The 20,645-nt window shown below is 38.4% G+C and overlaps 1 protein-coding gene across 4 annotated transcripts in view; it reads right to left on the bottom strand.

The window, feature by feature from the left end:
• Positions 1 to 20,645, bottom strand: part of COG5 (component of oligomeric golgi complex 5) — a 189,768-nt gene that overhangs the window by 129,420 nt on the left and 39,703 nt on the right. The window lies entirely within an intron of this gene.

Raw genomic sequence — 20,645 nt, forward strand, 5'->3', positions numbered from 1 at the left:
ATGTGTCTAGAAGTTGATAACTACCTGGCTCATGCACAGCACAGAAGAGTTATTTCATCCTGTATTATTAGTCACCTGCTACCATCAATGTCCTCTGAACCAGTTTTGAGACTATAGAGCAAACATAAATCTGCTACAGCTTTTGGCACCTCCAGCTGAGTACTTGCTCATAGTCCACAAAATTATGCAGACTATTAACCTTACATATATTTTAAGAGGCTGCATCTTCTCAAAGTACATGCAGAGGACAGACCTTTGCAGTTCATAATACCACTGACCAGCATGACGACAGACATGGAAGAACCATCACAACCTCCACCTAAAAGCAAGCACAGCGCCACGGTACAATTGCTATACAAGGAAAGAAACTGAAAATAAAGCCCATGAGGAACAAAGGGTGCTGCAACACCTTAATAACTCTATAAAATATCTCTTGGAAGAATAGCCGTAAACCTTAGGTGCCTCTGCCTTTTATATTTGAGCATCTACAGTAAAGTGAAAGGACAAATCATTTTGGATTCAACAATAATATTTAGCAGACAATCTGAAACCTCTTTCAGTATGGATCAGCATACCAAGCCTGACAAACATTTTATCTTCATTACAAAGTTCACAGAAGATTCAAAATTAGCTATCAAAAGATTTATATTCAGTCAAATATTAATGTAAATATTTCTAAGAACTTTTCGCTTCTGGTTTCAATTTAATTATTTCATAGACTTGCTTAATATGTTATTGCTTAATATGCTTAAAATGTTTTGACTAGTTCAGTCAATGTTGAGCAAAGAAGAAAGAGTGCAAATAACTTAAGAAAACTACTCTTAATCTGGAGACAGTTTTCCAATACACACTGATACGTTTTCTGCCCATCTGTTAAACCAGTCCCATCAAAATGTTGTGAGGATGAAAAAAGGGGATTGGAAAAAATATTCACAGTACTCATCATGACTCATCCAGTATTCTGCACTAGCTTTGCTTATAAAATGTAACATAGTTAATTCTATGGGTTATATTAGAAGTGAATTACTTTAAATCCAACTCTAGCTTACAAGCTTTTCGTAGTGTCACATCATGGAAAGTCCACAGCACCTTTATACCAGCAAAAGGCTAAGTATACAAGAGTGCTTTTGCCACTGTAATTTATCTCACTTCATTCAGGAACTAGCATATGCTGTGCTGGCAAAAATGCATTTTGCCCAGCAGAAACTACACGTACGCTGAGAGAATTTGCTGCAAGAGTCATACCAGCAGAACTTTTCCAGTGCGGCTCAGACCGAAGCTGCTCAGGCACCTTGGAACTGGATGAGCAAAACACCAGAGTATGTGCCAACAGCACTCCGTAATAGCCATCTATTTATTTTGATTTCCAGCTAACCCTTCAACCACGCATTGCCAGGCGAACAGTAAACGAAGAATTATGCTGTCACATGACAGTGCACGGGCTGCTGCTCAGCAGAAGCCCTTCCTAAACATACTGATTTTCAGTATTGCTCATGCTGTTTGCAACCAAATTATTCTAGGGTGAGCTAGTGTTTTCTTAGTTTTCAGAGTAAAAATGAAAAAATTAAATACAATAAAAAATGAACTACTGAACAACATCTGACAACCTGAAATACAGACATTGAGTTTGCACAACTTCCTCAAGTAGGTCAGATTATTTAGCCCTGAAACGCTTGGCTACAGATGGTTATCTTTTTTTGTAGATGAGCTGTCTTTATCCTAATGGTAGCTAACAGTACAGATATCTAATAAATGAACCCAGTACATTAAAAACAATGTTCTAGCAAACAAAAATAATCCAAATCACATCCAAACTACTCCATTTAAAGATTTCATAGGTCTCATAAAATGAAAGTATATTGAATAAGCAGAAAAGATCAATATGACCAAGAAGCACCAGCACATTGATCAAGGGAGAAAACTAAAGAGAATTTTATCTGATGTTTCACTCCAATGAGCTTCCCGGCACTCACACAGCAGGGCTCATCTCTCAACTCCTGCTCAGCCCAGCGCGGCGACCACAAAACCTGCCCCTCTCTCCTGCATTCGGTGCCACTGCCTGCTTCACCTTCCCCCGTCCCTAACCCTACGGTGTTGCCACCACAGGGCTTTTGCTGAGTTTTTAATACAGTGCCGTTAATACTTACATTAGATGTACTATATTTCCACTGTTTTCTGAAATTAAGATATCATTATGAACTCAAAAAGTAACAACAGATGTTCACAAATGGAATCGTTAAGTCCACTTCCGGTAGACACAGTATAGCTGGTATTGCAAAGAAAACTAATGACAGATTACGTCGGGTTTCAGAAATACTCAACGAGGAGAAGCTACAACAAAAATGAGCAGTATTCAGTAAAAAACTGATCCCAAAATTGCTTCAACATACTGTGCACATAAAAGACTTGCAGGTCAAAGATGAAAATAACAGTTGGAAGTCTTAGGGACTTTGCAAATCCTGGGATGGAATATGCTCTACAGAACAAGACAATAAAGATGAAACCATGCTTTTTCCCAGGAAAAAAGTTTTGCCATGATTGTGTCATTCTAGTTGCTCAGGGTGGGGTTTTTTTTTTTCTTAAAATGTGTTAAAAGGCCTGCAGAAGTCAGTAGTATTAATACACTTAAGATTTATCAGGCTTGTAATCTCCTTAAACAAAATAGTTTATTACCTTTTATCAAACTCTTTCCGTTTATATTTGCAGCAATTAAGAGACAGAGCGTGACAAAAGGAACCTGAAAGCTTTGCTAGGAAAATGGCTGCTTTCAACGTCTGTCTCAACAGAATCTACACAAAGTTCCTGACTTAATTTTTCTCATCCACAATTAGAAAAGAGTATTTGAAGCTATAATATACATTATAGCAATTTCAATCCACAGCAAGCAGATCACCCTATACCAACATGTAAGATCGAAAGAATACTGTCACAAGAAAGATAAAACAAAAATTAATTGGAGAAAATCTATTTTTCATGAGTAGCAATTGGAATTATGATTCTCTCCTTTATTCACCAAATACCGTATCATCAATCAAAAATTATTCTGTCAAAGATAAATGTTAAAATGACCCAGGTCATGAGTCATTCCATTTACCCTTTCTAAGTACTGGCATAAGGTTAGCTCTCTCCCAGTCCTCTGGCATTTATCGAGTGTTCAAAGACTTCCAGGGACGAAGGGGAACAGTAATGATCCAGACAACTACTTGCATACAAACTGAACATGCTAGAGATCTTAAGAGAGGAAGATACTGAAACAGGTATCAGATTCAAGTCTCTTGTAACTCAGTTCCACATCGTTTTGTGCTAGCCGACCTAAATCCTTGCCACTGCGGCTCCACGCTTCTCCGCATCCCCGGGCCATGTTGTCTCTTTCTCTCCTTTGCACCCACACAAGTACTCACGCACAGTCATGAAGTGAGCCAGTTTAGAGAACTGATTCTGCTGAAAATTATCTCAGCAATTAGTTTTTGGCCAGATCAGCTCCTTGAACCAAACCCTCGCTCCTCTGGACACACGAGCAACAGCACCTGTGCAAGGAACACGCACCTGTGCACGGCGTGATGCAAGGAGAACACAAGCACGGCAGAATAACTTACATCAACTAAATGGGCATGGAAGCACATCTTTAATCCTCTGCGTGTGCGAAGCTCCACAGTAAAGCAATAAAATACAGGAATCTGTAAAGTTTTAGTTCATACCGGCATCAAATTTTTACCATCTTGCTCAGCAATGACTGCATCTATTCTATCTTCCATTTACTCAGTAATTCATTAACACATACATATAACAGGTAAAATAAACTAACACATAAATTAATTCTGGAAAAAATACTAAAAAATTACAAAGCTGAAGTGCAAATTTTGAAGAGAATAGAGTTTAGCAAATAAACTTAGAAAAACAAAGTAACAGATTACCTGTTATGGAAACAAATACCTTCAGTAAGGCTAGACTGAGTGGAAAAAGTAAAGGAGCTCTTAAATGGCAATCAGTTCAATAAAGACTATCTAAATAATATGGATTTGTTACCAACCTTTTTCAAGTGTTTAACCACTGGCCTTCACAAGTACAGCTTAGGTTGATCCCACATATATTCACAGTAATTTGCATATCTAATTCAGCTCTTTCCTGTTGTTTTGGGAGAGGAGGGCTTGATTACTTGGGATAATGCTGTATTGCTTTACAAGCCAACAAACAGCAGAAAACACTCAGCCTTGGAGAACTAACGTCCTCTGGAGCAAGTATGCTGTGCTCACCCAATTTCTGCACTCTGTGGCAGGCGAGCAAATGCTCAGCAGACCTGCCCAGTCCTACACTGCGCGCTGTGTCTTTACTCCCCTCTGTAATCTTACAGGTTATTAAAGAATCCACATGCACAGGTCACAGCAGCACTAAGCCTCCTAGAGAGGTTTAACTGATCCTAAGAATATACTGAATATATGTATATTGATTCAAAATATTGATTCAATACATTTTAGCATGCTGGCTGAAGAGAAAAAAAACCCAGAAATTAGCACTGCCCTCTCCCCTCCTCCCCCCAGCTTCTTTTTTACGTCTATAGCTTTCTTACAGCTTTATTTCAAATGTAGGTTTCTCCAAGCAGATAAAAGCCTTCACTAATCAGTAAAGGCTATGTTTGGTAAATGTGAACATTACAGCTAAGTTTTTTGCTTAAAGAATCTTAAATTCTATAAATGCATATTATTCCACCAAAAAGGATTCCCTTCCCCCCTCCAATAACACAGGTGACTTTCACTCCAGTATTTCATTATAGGAAAGAAAAAAAAGAAGATCCTATGGAGAACAGAGAGGAATAACACCTCTAGCCATGATGGCGAGTGCTCAGAGGAAGGCAAGAGTGCATAACAAACATCAGGATACAGCAGAAAGGATGAACAGACTTTTAGGTAAATAATAAGCACTACCACCAAGAAGCTGCAGATAAAACTTCAAAATTACAGTATGCAGGCATTATAGAATAATTTTAATGAACTTGCAAAGGCAGTATTTCAGACTAACCTAACCAGGGAAAACCAAATGAAATCTCTGTGAAATAAAATAGGCTATACAGATGGAAGTCTAGTACTGTGGGTTTTACCTCTGGGAGTTGCAGCCTGCACAAGATTCTATTCTTTCATTACAAATCTGTTGTGTGGGGAGCGGAGGAGGAGTAACTGTGTTACAGGGATAAAAAGAATAGCACAATTGTTGTAAGAACATCTAGTTTTCTCTATGTATTTCTATCCATCGCAGTCCATCTTCAGCTTCACATTTATTTTTCCCCATTGCTTTACCCCGATACTACGTCTGTAAGGAACCTTTTAATGTCTGGGGGAGACACTCTATAAGAAAGGCCCCTGAACAGGACATCGCTAATTCATTAGCAGCAAGTGAATCATTAAACAGTCTTCATTTTAAAAGGACACAGAAAAACAAAGAAAGCTGATCAAGCTCCATCAGGAGAGAGAGGAGGACTGGCAGGAATAGCAGCTGTGCTCTAGCTCAGATTGGATTTGTGTTGGCAGAACTGTGAAATAAAGCCTGCAACATATTGTGCCTTTCTGTACCCTGCTTCCCCAATAAAAGACATCCAAGGACTTGAATGCTTATGTTTTGCCTTTCATAGACTATCTTATTTAGGAGGATTTGTATACAACTAAATTTTAAAGGTCCAAGATGCATCACTTTAGAAATGTTGCTCCTTAGAACAGTACCATCTAATAGAGACACACAGCCTCACTCATCTGAGTATCTCAAAATGCTTCATAAACACCAATTGAACTGATGCCATGAATCTGAAAAATATTAGTGTCTGAAAATTTTGTGCTATCTAACCACCTTGTTACAATCATATGTTTCGTTATAAAGCAGAAAAAGTCAGTGAAGGGGAATAAATCTGTTAATTTAAACTGTACCATTAACAGCATTTTCTATGTAGTCAATTTAATAATGTCTTTCAAAGTGAAGAGTTAAGTTCCTCTCTTGCTAGGAAAAAAACTAAAAAACCCCACGAAACAATAAAAAGACCCAACAGATTCTTAAAAGTAAAATTTAAAAAACAAGATTTCTATGAAAAGAGCTATACCAAAACCTGAAATCCAGATAAATAAGTGTCTGCAAAAACACAGATGTGAAAAACATTCTTGTTACTCTCTGAATCAACTACAGTGTTTTTCAAAGAAATGAGAAAACGAACACTTTTGATTACATTATGTAGAAACACATACGCATCTTGTACACTAGTCAACTTAAAAATGATCCTCTCATTCCTGGGGGTAGATCACAACAATGGGAAAGTACAGATAAAAAAGGAAGACAAAAGACTAAAGAAAGAGAAAGGACAAAGAAACGTGCAAGACCACCTCAAAATACAGTGTTGCTCTTTGCGTTCCCATCTGGGAAGCACACAAGTAGATCATCCGAGAGGTATCAGAACACAGGGACGCACAACGTCTCCTCTGACTAGCTTGTTCAGGGACAGGTCTGGTGGGGAGCATCTTTTTGAGTATAAGACTACATAATATATGGTATAAACTACCTCAACCTGCTTTAAATAAGTTACCCTTCTGAATTTGTGAATCTGATGAACCAAAACTTTCACAGCTCAGATTTTCAAACGTGAAACTGAGGACAGAAACATAAGCTCAAGCCCTGAAATATCAGGAGTTCAGCAGCGAGCTGTCTTCTGCACAAGAACTCAAACAGCAGCTTGATGGGATCCCTGCGCTCCTGCCTTCTCCCATGGCCTCATTTACCCAAGGAAACTGAGCAGCAGAGCTCTTCCCTCCTATAGGCATACCAGTTAAGTTTTCTACCTACCTTCTTCCTGTATCAACCTCGTAACCCTCATTGTCTGCTGTGCTGTAGCAGCACAAAAATTACTTTATAAATTAAACCTCAGTTTGAATAGAAAGAAACAAAAAAGTGCCATTCACTAGGATTCACAGTGTTGGGTGAAAAGGGCTGAAGCGTAACATCCGGAGATAGAATATCCTTTTCTTCGGTTCTGCCCATATCTACGCAAACTACCAATTTATTTAATCCATCCACAAATGAAAGGAAAAAGGATTTGTCCAAGGAAAAATATAGTTATAATAAACATGAAGTAGAAACTGTAAGACATCCTTCCCTCTTGAACTCCTTTTGAGACTAAAAATAAATTTCTCCAGGCTTTAAAAAGGCTCTAATTGGTTCCAGATCCAGCCTGATATGCTCAGCCCATGAACTAAACAACTCCACACAACGGCCCTGCAACCACATGACTGTGTAACTAGTTTAACTGGAATGGAAATGTGGCATAACATAATGCCAGAAACCTCAAAACTTTAACACCCATATAGCAGATTTATTCACAGGTTTTACGCTCACCAATGAGAGAACCAACTATAACAAATATTTTGCTAGAAAGCCAATATACCTTGTGCTTTACATTTTATCATAGACAGACACATTTGTTTCGTGATACAGATATGAGCAATGTTTCTTATATTCATGATGGCAGAATTATAACTTTGTCTCTTATGCTACCACACAACTACAAAAGCAGGGCTTTTTTTAATAAAGCATATCAGCCTAAGGCAGACAGCAGTGAATTAATTCTGATAATTACGGGTGCTACTGTAACAATTCACATCTTTGGATGCATCAAAGATCACATACAGGTTACGAACAGAAAAGTGCGCACCACTTTGACACCATTTCCTCACTCAGGCTTCTTTTAATGAGTTCGAGCAAAGAAAGCTTATAAAGAACTAAAAAAATACAATTTTTTAAGTTAATACAAAATGGTTTACACTCAGAGGTTTCCTTTTTTAAATATATTTTTTAAATACCCCTCTTTGTAGGTAATGGTAGAGAACAGTATTCAGTATCCATAGTATACAATTCAAACAAGAAAATATTTAACCTACAGTGAAATAGAAACTTTCCTGTGAGTTTCATCCAGTGTTGATTTTTTTGAGCCACTGTCATTTTAAAAACCACCCTGAGTAGCAGAAATTTTTTCTGGATGCCATTTTTTCCACAAAGGTTAGGGCAACTTGAAGACCTGTACCTTTTATTATGGGAGAATTACTTAAGACTACTCACAGAACTCCTCATCAGAAAATCCTGCACTGAGATTGCAGTATCTGTGTCTACCCAAATTCTGTTTTTCTCTGTAATTTTTCCTCAGGTCTTTAAAGTTGTTGATATTTTTAGAGTCAATCATGCTCACCTTTTAAACTGGTAAGGAAAACAGATTCACAGTCTGTTGCTATAGTGCTTTTTTCATGATATTAAAAAAGCATATTGATGCATGAAGTTTGAAAGTTGAAATCATTTTCCCTACCACTTTTCATTCATCATGCAAGGCTGCAGTTCATAAAAATGCTCAAAAAAAGATACTTTTTTTTTAATAGCAATTAGTACTTAGCACTTGCCCACAGTTCCCATCTTTAGATCTCAAAGCATTTTTGCCTACTGTTTTGAGCATTTTTATAAAGGGGAGAAGTTGAACACAGAGTAACTTGCTCAGAAACAAGCTCATGGTTAAACCAAGGTCAGAACCCAAGTCTTGCAAACAGAAGCATCATTCTCCAGCTAACACTTGTTTGGGATTTTGTCCAATGGTTTGCCCATGTGCAGCTTGGTAACCAATTTTCACCTAAGTTTTTCCCTTATTTCTGCTCATGAGCACATGGGCAACTTAGAGTGTTAGAAAGTTTTCTGAAGTTGGAAAGGTGAAGAAAACAACCTTCAATTATATACCTATAGTTTTAATAAACTTTAAGAGCTGATTTAGTTCCTTCCACAAAGGAAAATCCTGAGTCATGACAGCACCCTTTTACTTCAAATTAAAGTTTCAGATTAAACATATTTGGGAGGACAGGAATACTATTCCCTCATTTGTACAAAATTAGAATCTCAACAGTGATGATTTCTAGCACTGTGACTAGACCTATGTCTGTCTTTTCGGAAGGGGAAGAGAGAGGAAAAAGAACGTGAACTCCACTGCAAAAATGAATAAAATCAGGATCAAAGTGCCCACTGAAGTCATGGCTTGAGCAGATTTTTCTATTGCTGTTGCAACAGATCCACCCTTGGAGAAATGTAAATTGAGAAAACCTCATTTTGGAAAACCTCTGAGCTGACAGCACTTTTATCTCGGATTCAGTGTCCTTTCTGAGAATCTTTTTGGAAGCAGGATTCCACTTTGGAGAATGCACTATTGGATATTTTAACCAACTGTAGCAGAGATATAGTTTTGTGTTTCTCTTTTTCATCTTTTTACGTTAAGGTGGGTAACTTAAGATTGCTTGTACAACCTAATCACCCAGCAAGAGCTGGGAAAATGAAAATGAGCAGAGCATTGATATCGCTCCTATGCAAACTCATGCACATTTGCCAGCAGGGTTAAGGGCTTTCTCTCTTCCCATTTGCCTAGCATCAGCTAGAACAGCTCAGGTTCCCACGTCATTAGAGGCACCGATGCCTCAGAGGAGGGCTCTGTTCACCTCAAAACTCCTAAATCTTCCTCCCACATACCACCTCTCTGCAGAGAATGCAGTCAGACATAAGGATCTATGCCCTGCAAGAAATATTTTACATTAGGATTCACCAATTTAAGAAGTGCTTACTTCCTTTGGACTTAAATGTTTATTTCTTGATATGTGATTTGCCCTATAAACTATTCTCTAATGAAAACACTGAATTTTCTAAAACCAGCTGAAGAATCCAAACTGATCAGAACCTGTTCTGAAATACTGCAGGCAGAATTAGTGGCAGGCTTTTAAATTCCTTGTGTGAAATAGTTTCGTCTTTGGTTCATATTTGTTTGATGGTAAGATAACGACTTCCTTTTTTGAGGTTTTTTTTCCTTCTCCCAAATTTATCATGGGATTCCCCTTAATGAGATTATATTGAAGTGTTAAACAAAAATGTTTCTCCAGAACAAGATTTTCACAAGCATGCAAAAAGATTTATTCATTCTTCCTCGGATTTGGAAAGTCCAGTATGAATATTTCTGTAAAGCCATTAGACGCATGAAGCAACTGGGTCTCATTATTCACAATGTCAACTCTGATAGAGTAATCTGAAGGACACGTGCTAAGCCCTGCTAAGCGAGCATTTAGAGTTGTAACAAAGCAACCGAAGCTGGACAATTTGCCGTAGTCACAATGCAACTTGGCAGCTGAATTTCTGTTCCAGGCTGCAAATACATCAAAAAAATTTTAATCACAATTCAAGATAAGGAGATGAAAAAAAGTGTTCAGCGTGACTTTACAGGTGGGGTGCTAAGGTTGCTAGAAAGGCCACAGCATAAAACCAACTGATTAAATAACAACCTTTGTTTCTGTTACCAGAAATAGTCTAATTCACAACACTTCAGGAGAATTCTTGCCAATTCTTCTAACTATGGCATAGTACATGCTGTTGAGCTGAACAAGACAGACCTGCAGTTACTGTTTGCCAGTGGCAACGGTAACAGCGTAGTTCCACCATTGAGTCCAGCGACCACAGATGCCTTCAAGAGCACGGCTTGCGCCCGCAGCACCAGCACCCAAGGCCCCTGGCCTGCGAAAGGAGCCGGAGCCAGGCTGTGAATGCTTGGGACAGGGCATTTTGAGCAACCCTGTCAGCTAACAGCACAGCCGAACAGCAAGGAGGGGGGTACTTCCCATAAAACTACTGGGGTACTATCTTGTTCTCCCAGAAGTAATATAACAATTTCCTCAATAAAAGTTCAAATATTATTCAAATATACACGCACAGCAGTCAACTTGGGAGGAAGAAAGGCTCTATAATTTTAGCCAAAAGGCAGACAAAGAAGAAGAAAAACACCATTTTTCAGTTGTCTGCCTGCCTGCGCTCTCGAGGCTGGGGCAAGGAACAGGCTGGCCCAACCTCAGACCTGCTTGCAGTGTCAGGCTGCTTTGACACCTCGCAGGCCCTTGGCTGTCCCTCCGCGGAGGCTACAGGCTGTATATTAATCTCTGAATCTGTAGTATTTGGCAAAAAAGAAACCAACATCTTACATTATTTTGTGGTGAAAGAACTACTTTAAAAATAATAATAGAAGTCCAAGCCATAAAATTCAGCTAAATTCACATTTGTTTCTAACCACTACAATTATTCCACTATGTCAATAACCAATAAAGCCATCCCAGAGTAGAGTGTTGCTGCCAATTTTACAAGCAAGCAATAAAAATAGTTTTTGCCAGAATTAAAACCTCATTTCTTTCCATTTATTTATTCATTCAACAGGCATTAGCCAAGACATTGCACAAGAAATAAATATTAAATTATATCAGCCGGATGTGTTTCTAAAAAGAATCTAAAGAATTAAAAACATCGAATTTGGTGAATTCACTTCTTCAGCATCTTGAACTTACGGTTCTCCATGATCTTAAAATATATTTTAAAAATACAGATGCTTTCAGGCAAGCACAGAAAAGACAAAATAAACTTTGCATCATAATCACGGATTTAAGCAAAGATTTAAAATAACAGATTAGCAATTTTCTATGGCCTCTCTGCAAGTCCGCACTTGTCTCTGCAGCTGCTGGTCTACGCAATTTTTTGGGATCAGTCCCGCTTCCATTCTCATCTCTTTGTGTTGTGGATGTGCAAATCCCCTCTTGGCAGTGCAGGCTGCCCAATGCAGTCCTGCTCCCAGCTGATCACAGACTGCTCTCCAGCAGATTGCCATACATGGCAGTCATGCCCAGAAGAATTGTATTCTGGGACCAAAGTGAAGAAACATTGATATCGCTAAAGGGGAAAAAAAAAAAGAAAAAAAACCCAACCCTTGAGGCACAGTTTTGAAGACTAAATAGCAAGTAAAGCTCTCAGCAGTTTCCTAAAGAAGAAATGAGACATGATATTCAACAGTCTCTGTCCATTTATAGCAAAACATCAGTAAGAAAAGAATAGCAGAAAAGCCTATATCTGTCTCTATGAAGACCTCTGGAGAACAGCTCGGTCACCCTTAAAGTAAATCACACAACTTGCCTGTCCTTGCATCTGACTCCTGTAGTTGTCATCACAAAATTCATCCTACCAACTCCATGCCTGGCTCATCCTAAACAGACACTATCTTCTGCTCTTCCTTCTGCCATGTCACATACCCGCTTCAGATACAGAGCATAATGGGAAGGAGAAGGGAAGGAGAAATGTACCAAACCACGAGACACTTAAGAAATAAATAAGGGTTCTTCAGTATGACACAACCCAAAATACTGCACAGAAGCACTATACCAGTCTGTTCTATCCATAATACTGATTTAACTGTTATGTCCAGCAAGATTAGAGGTTTTGTTTAGCAAATATCTCTACACTTAATCTAGATTCCTAGCTAAATTCCTAGCTAAATCTTAGAAGCAATGACCCCAAGATGTTGAAATCCAGCTGAAATATTCTCCAAACACGGTTCTCTATTTTTCTCCTTTCTATGCATGCTACAAGATCTGTTTCCTTAGAGATTTGTGGAGGTTTCATTTATTTTGAAAAGCTGGATGATGCAGTAAAGAGTCCAGTGTTTCATCAATATATTTTTTAAATCTCATTAATTATTTGGAGACTTTTTTGGTTGTTTTGTTGTTGCCTTCCTCCCGCTTCCTCCCCCTCCCCCCCCCCCCCCCAGTGCAGTTTGGGCTTAAAGTAATTTAGACAGGAGCAAGTAAGTGCAAGAAATAATTTATATTCTGACTTTGCCAATATGTAACTTTACTTGGTAGAAGAAAAAACAATGTCCTAAGAGAAAGGCTTAGCTACATTAACTATTTTTCCACTCAAACTGAATCATTTAATTTGCTCATTATTGCTCTTAAGCATTAGACTTGACAAAGAATGTTAAGCTGGAGCATTTGGACATTAAAAAAAAAAAAAAAAAAAAAAAAAAAAAAAAAAAAACTGTGCTTGAACACCCGCAATGGAATAAATGTGAAAATCATACAGTCCCTGCGTTTTTCAGAAAGAAAATTGGTCTTGTAGTCTAGAGACTAGAGAGATTCGTGAAATACAGACAGATTTTCCAGATTTGCCCTAGACTTCTTGCATGACTGTGGCCAAATGGTTTCCCTACACAACAGGCCGCTGTGAAGAGAAATTAATAAGTAGATATGGGATACTCAAACACTGTGGTCATGGATGTCAAACAAACAGCTAAAAATCCTTACAGTGGCCAAAAAGCCACTGGTAGAAAACTAGAATTTTTTTGGATGGTGGTAAACAAACGTTTCTGAACAATATGTGAAAAATCTGCAGGGAGAAAGCAGGGGAAGGGAAACAGAGGAGGAAAAAAGGGAAGGGAAATGGGGAAAAAATAGAAAACAAAAAAGAAGAAAGAAAAAAGAAAAAAAGAAAAAGGTTACCAGAGGGGGGAGGGAAGGGGGCTTGCTGAGTTTTTGTTTCTCTTTTTAAAGCATGACAACAGAAAAGACATTTCAGCATAAAATATCTTTACAGAAGAATATTTTCAACCTGACCACCAGCGGGATTAAAGCAGCAACCGCTGTGGAAGGGCAGGCTCTTCTCCCTTTCCGTTCTTTCCCCACATTAAACCTGATTTGTTTGATTAATAAGAGAAGTTATGTTCTCCTTGGAGTTCATCTGTCTCTCGGGAGGAGTCAGTCCCTGCTGCCGCCTGGACAAGGCCTGGACGAGCCCCGTCTGCATGGAGCTGCCACGTCTCCGTCGGGGAGCCGGCACGGTCACGGGCAGGCAGAGCCCCTGCGCAGCAGCTCCCACGGGGGGGTTTCCTGCCGACGGAGTACAGCGACCGCTACAACCCCTCTGCTGAAGTTTGCCTACGAGTTGCTAACTGCAAGGATCAGTTTGCAGAGTCACTAGCCTACCTCATAATATTGAAGTTTCTCACTCTGAAAGGTACTGGAAATAACATAAATAGTGTTTTCTCACTCCTATGACACTTTATAGTCCCTATCACAGCAACCTCACTCTACCTGCAGGTTTTAGTTTATGCAGCAGTGATGGCTGCCAAAGAGTTTGGCAAGTTTATTCCCCCTAAAAATGTATTTGCTCATCACCAATAGGTGTAAGAGAGTTTTTTTTTCCAGCAACCACTCTCAATTTCTCAAGATCTAATTAATAAAATAAAACCAAGGCTTCAAGCCTAATGACCGCAAAGCCATTTCCAGGCATCAAGCAAATACAAAGCCATGTAGTAGTCAGGTAGACCTCAGATAGACCACTGACACAGGTACTCACAGCCTCCCAAAAAACACAGACAGAAAATATGAAGGGCATCACATTTCTGTTTCATTTATTCTCTAAAGTGTGAGACATTATTCAACAACTCATAACAAAAAAGTTAAGCTGTATTACAAGCACAGATGATGCAAACTAATACACCCAAACAGGGGAAGAATGAAAATAAACTCAAGATGAAACCAACACAAATCTAAATTCAGACTAACATGAACATCAGTCAAATGACTATTCTTCTATAGCAGAGTAAACGGTGAATTCACACTGCGCTAGCTTAGTTCTATTTCCTTGCTGTTACACATCTATCATCATAGTTTATTACTTCTTAACTTCTCACACATGTCTTTTCATGACACTACACAAACAGATTTTGTATCAGTTTCCTTGAGCAACTTCGTAAAAATAATAACTCAACAATTAAGGTGGCAAAGAGGGGAAGACAGAATACTTTATCACTTAAAAGAAAAAAAAAAGAAATCAGACAAGAAAACACACAGTGCTGGGTATAATTTTTCAGAGTCTGAGAACTCAATGGGAGCAACATCACTACTATCAAGTTAATACCAATGACTTCCTATATTTGACCTGAATACAGGGGCTTGATGGATCATTTTAATTACTTCTAGTTGTCACACGCATGGGGCGGGGGGGGATCTCGCTACCATCCATAGATTTTATTTTGTTGGCTGAAGAAATTAAAGTATACACCTGTCATTACGGTTATATGTAGAAACATTCAGAGTTAGCGTGTGTGGTCACTTGACTTCAATTTTTTAGACAATAAGCCTACTGGATCCTTTTTGCCTACTTTTTGTAGCACTTTCAAAATAAATCAGCCTAGGGGACTAACAGAGCCAGACTGCAATGTATAAGCTCACACTGGCCATAACCTTTACACTGTGGGTGATCTCAATAAAATTAATGGGACATAGTTTATGTTGTGATATATACTCCTGCTGTGCAATGCAAACCAGGTCTCTATTTAGTCACAGGGTAATTTAGGTCATAAGACCTTTGTCTCTTAATTTTAGCTAAAAGAATGCTTGCTTCTAGGCAATGCATATGAACATTTTGTCCTAAGAGAAAATCCTACTGCTTTCCTATTTTTAAAAATGAGTAGAAACAAAGTCTATCCAGGTCTCCGTCAAACACACCACTCTACCGAAAACCTTCCTTTCTTTTTTAATTGGCAATTCCACTTAAAGGATATTACAGCATAAAGGTGTCTAACAAAAGGCTTGTACCAGTGGATTACGATGAACAGGGTAGCTAGCGCTGCCCCTGCTGCATACCTCAGCAGACATGGCTGTCACAGAATCAAGGACATCTGATCGAGAATCTCAAATCAGATCTTGAACCACTATAGTCTTAAACCCCGCATGTTAAGTTTGACTGTCTCTGATGTCAATTTGCTAGAATAAGCCAGCCAGAGAGCTTTACCAAGGTGTTTCCATTGCTGGAGCTCTTTCATGCACCTGGCACCATGCAGCCACAAGCTAGGACTCAGGAATGCCAGGCAATGCACCAATCCAAGCATCAACCTCGTTGGAAACATCTTCCAACATACAAAGTATTTTAACAAAAGCAAGGTAAACCATCATCCAGGACCTTTAACCACCACAGAATTTGCGCATTACTTTCCTAGCATTAGGATTCTTCAGCTATCATATTAAATTACTCTCCAATTTATTGGATCAACCCTCTTTCAGGCTCACTTTTACAAGCTGAAGTAATGCAAGCAGGTGGGTTTTTTGGTTTATTTGTTTGAAACAATACAACAGATATGATGTATCAAGCCCATGACAAAGCTCCAAAAGACTTTCCAATAATAATAAAAACCCTCACTAAAATTCAGTAATGGCTGTCAACTTAAAACTACAAACAACTTTTACTAAGAGTAGAAATCTCTCAAACTCTCAGAGTACTCCAAGCAAAATCTTAAAGAAGCAAAAACTAAATTCACAATAATATTGTAATTCTTAAAGAAAACACTGATGCAAAAATTTATCTTGAAATTTATAGCAAGTATTTAAAATTTAGCCAGTAACTACTAGAAGATATGGCACTATTCATTGTGAATACTTGCACTGTAGGACAAAGCAACTTTCATGGAGGAAACCAGGGGTCACACTGATGTTATTCAAAACACTATTGAATTTATCAGCCATACTTCCATCTTGAGGATAAGTTATTCCATTTTTTCAAATAAAATGTTTAAATAATTGTGCAAGAATGTGCCAAGATCATGATCTAGCTACACCACTAAACCAAGGTTACTGTTACGTTATGAAAAAGGACACCTCTCTATGTACAAGCGAGAGTGAGAATTGATTCTGTACTTCCTCTTTGGTATCACCTCATTACGCAAAACTAACAAGATATATTCAGTATTAATTGCTAAAGGAAATTCTGTAACTCACCAATTATCACATATTCTTATGAATAGAGGAATTTCTGGAGCTGAAAAGGTTAACAGTTCAGCTAACATTGCATACTACTGAACAAATTATCTATGCCTGTTTCACACACACGAATCTTCCAAAACATACTTATTTTGTAGCATAAGCAGATATTTCTTCTTTACTCAGCTATGCTAACATTAACTCTACATCTCGAAAATGAAGATATATAGTACTTGTCCTTGTGTCACTTCAGAAGGTATACATCTCCACACACAAAAGAAGTAAAATAAAAAAATATATATATAATTCAGCTGGAAAATCCCAAAGTTTTTAAATCTATGAAAGTAACCTACGAAATGTAGAAACTGACATCAACAAGAGCACACAAGTAGGAATGACTTGCTTTCTGGCAAGTGAAAAATGTAAGTTAGAAATGCCGAGAAAAAAAGAAACAAGACATTCTAAAAATAACAAAACAAAGCAGGCTGCATGGCAATCAACAATCATGGAGAAGAGAAAATAAACATTAAGGATAGGACACTGAAGGGAAAATTGACTTTGTGGATATCAGTCTACACTACAAAAGATGATAGAGGGATAACGGTCTTAGAACAGCTCTCCGTAGATTAGAGAGATGAGATAGTAAAGTACGTGTGTCAAGAGAAAGAAAAGAGTGCATTACTATCAGAGTCGGAATTGGTATTTATCTACAAAGTCTAGTGGAAATTTTGTTATCTGTGCAGCTTGTCTCTTCTAAACAATAATAAATCATTACAACCAGCACTTATATACTGGAGAGAAATCAGAGTCAGACCTAACGAGAAAAGCATGCTGCAGCACGATCCGGGCCAGCAAGCCAAACGTTCAGCACAAGGCAAAACGGAGCACCTTGACAAAAACTCAATACAAGGAGATGTCAGTATAACTTCTGAACCTGAACTGCTATTAGCCACTGCTGAATCTTCACCAATAAAGTCATTGAATTTTCAATAATTTTTTTAAAAACATTGTTTGCAACAGACTGCTGAGGAAACTAAGCAGCAGCTAGGTAAGAAGTTTTAGCTAAGCATCACTAATTGCTAGGATGCACACAGGCAGGAATCTGTCTAAAAGAGCTGCGCTAGAATGTGATCATCATTACAAGTTTTACAAATGGAGTGAACAAGGAAATTGCAACACTGTTCTTAGGGCAAAAAAATACACCTATAAATATCAAAGTCTAATGTAAAGTGAAAGGAACTGGAGGATCTTTTCAGCTCAAATTTTGCAGGTGCACTGTGTGAATAACTCTGAAGAACAATTCTAGTGCAAGAACTCCAAAAGCATCCAATATTCATCTTCAAAAGTGACTTAAGCTCTAAAGAAATTATGCTTCACTGAAAAATCTGCGATATTTAAGAGCCCGAGTCTCTTGCACAAATGAGAACAGATGAAGTTTAGACCTGCAATCACTAGGATTCTAAACAGCCACTAAATGAGCTGCAACATTCAAAATAGGAACCAAGATACACAGTCCAAAAAAAGCAACAGAGGATGCTGCTGAAGAGCTTAGGGAAGACAGTCATAAAAACTGGAAGGAAGGAAGGAAAAAGAGAGAGAAGAAAGGAAGGAAGTGGACACAGTTTCCCAAAATAAATGCTTTCCAGAAAGTGTCTATTCCATGTCACCTGAACGTTAGACAGTTCAGGATAGGTTTATGTAAGGTTAAATCCAAAAGCTACGCTAAAAGAATGTTAAAGATGCAAAATCAAGAACTCTAGTGGAAAACATTAGAATTAATCACTTAATTCAGCCCTACCGTGCTTACCTTATGACTGTTTGACTCTGTGAGCCTAAGGGGTCTTTCAAAAAACAAAGACACAAACAAACAAAAAACCAAAAAGCCCTGCACCACAACAAGCTGGATTATGGGTGATCTGACCAGCTCACCAGCCGGGGTTACACCTCCAGATCTACAAGTGACAGATCACCACTTCATAACACAGTAACAGTGGATTTTAGGACACTGCTTCCAGTGTGTAGAAAGTAAGACAGCAGATAAGATGGAAGAAGACAACAAATATGCTACAACTTTCCAACTTTTTGATCTCAGCAAAGCAGAAGAAAAAACATACTCTAGCTGACTGTTACGACTCCTGAACTCAATTTAATGTACTACAGGAGCGTACGCTATAGCAATTGCAGATGCCTCCAGCCCGGTGCACCCAGCCTCTCTTCGTATGCACATGGCTCTGTTCCCTTCTGTTCCACCGTGTTTCAAACTCCTACCTCTCTACATTTCTTCTCCCCCTACACCACACACAACAACATAAACCCTTCCCAGTCCTATCCTCTGTCGCATTCTGGGTCCTCCCTCTCCACCTTGTGTTGCCCCTCTCGGTTCAAAGACTCTTCATTACCAATCTTCTGCTTTAAGACTCCTGATGTTCCTCTATATTTGTACCCTCTGATTACGCTTCCACCCCATTTCTCACACCCCAAAATACCAGTCAGATTACCTCCTTCTCTTACATTCTGTACTGAGGTAGAAACAGGTATAAGGAACAGCACATTTTTCTTCCTCTGTTGGGTGTCTGCACATGGCTCTTTTTGCCCACTCTTCCCAATCTACCCTTTGAGGATGATGTCATCTGTTCACACCATCGTAAGTAGCATCTGCACAGCAATGGCTTGTGAGCGTGTCTATCCATCCACCTACTCCTGTTTGCCTCCATATGGTGCTGCTTCTCCTCCTGGATGTCCCTCCAGAAAACTTAAGCTTGATAAGAACAAAACTCAACTCCTTCTCATTCTGCTGAAACACTCTTTACAGATCAAGTCTTTTGCCATTATTGCCTCCTGTAATATAGATCATTTTTACTTTTTCCCCTCATTTTGCACCACATAACCAAACTATATCCAAAATCCTGTTACATCTTTCCCCATATGTCCATTCTTTTCTAACATTACAGCCCATCCAGTGTCCCATCTTTGCTCAGGCACACTCAGAAGAATTGGAAAGTGAGATGGAGATTCATCTGTTTAAATTTAGACAGGCTTCCCTACCTATCCTCAGTCACGCTGGAAGTGAGGCAAGTAAATCTTTTAAATGCATTAGCATATATGCCTTCACTCTAGCAAACCTTTTTCATGTTACCCTTAAGAGCTATGCTGGTATCACCGGTGTCAAGTTCTTGGGAGGCAGATGAACCAGAGAAGGTTCAAAGAGCTTGATCACCTGCTCTTCAGACTCACTAGGTGCCAGCTGGCTACACTGGGATGTTTGTTCAAAGTTTCTGCAATCTTTATTTAGGTATTTTCTGAAGGTAAAAGAGTAGGAAATAGGAAGAAAGCTAGATGAATATATAGCCATTAAAAAAAGTATGTTGTTACCTGAAGATAAATAATATATCGATTATCTGAGGAAAAAAGTATTAAAAAACAGTTACACGATTGCATTTTATAATTGTATTCACAACTTAAAAACATAGGACTCCCACCAAAATTCGACCCAAACTGCCATTCTAATACATCTGCTATATATGAACCATGCTTTAAAATTTAATATTTTATCAAGCTTTTCAAAAATATCTATATTTAAAACTTCAAAATCCTAAAAGAACACCAGAAATCCCCACACTTATTTGAGAGGGATAACTACCAGCAGAACATTTTATACTCGGATAGTTTTAAAATACTTGCTTTGGCAAGCTAATTTAAAAATATATTTATTGGGGTTGTATATCTAATTTCTAAAGTTTATTATAGCATTAGCAGTCATTAATATTGACAGCATGCTACACTTCTCCTCCTCCTCATTATCTGCTTGTGAACACTGTTTATACTGATAGAACAGATCCAGAAATAGATTATGAAACAAAAAAGTGAAAATAAAGGATAACTCCCCACCCCTCCAAAGTGAAGGTCAAGAATATCATACAAGGCATGCATTTACAAAAACCTGTGAAGCCTCCAGAAAAATTAATGTAGAACATACAAGAATTTTTTTTAAAGAGTTAGCATTTCTACAACATTATCATTATCAAACTACACTACCAT

The sequence above is a fragment of the Dromaius novaehollandiae genome, chromosome 1 (assembly GCF_036370855.1).
Source record: "Dromaius novaehollandiae isolate bDroNov1 chromosome 1, bDroNov1.hap1, whole genome shotgun sequence".
Taxonomy (NCBI): Eukaryota; Metazoa; Chordata; class Aves; order Casuariiformes; family Dromaiidae; genus Dromaius; species Dromaius novaehollandiae.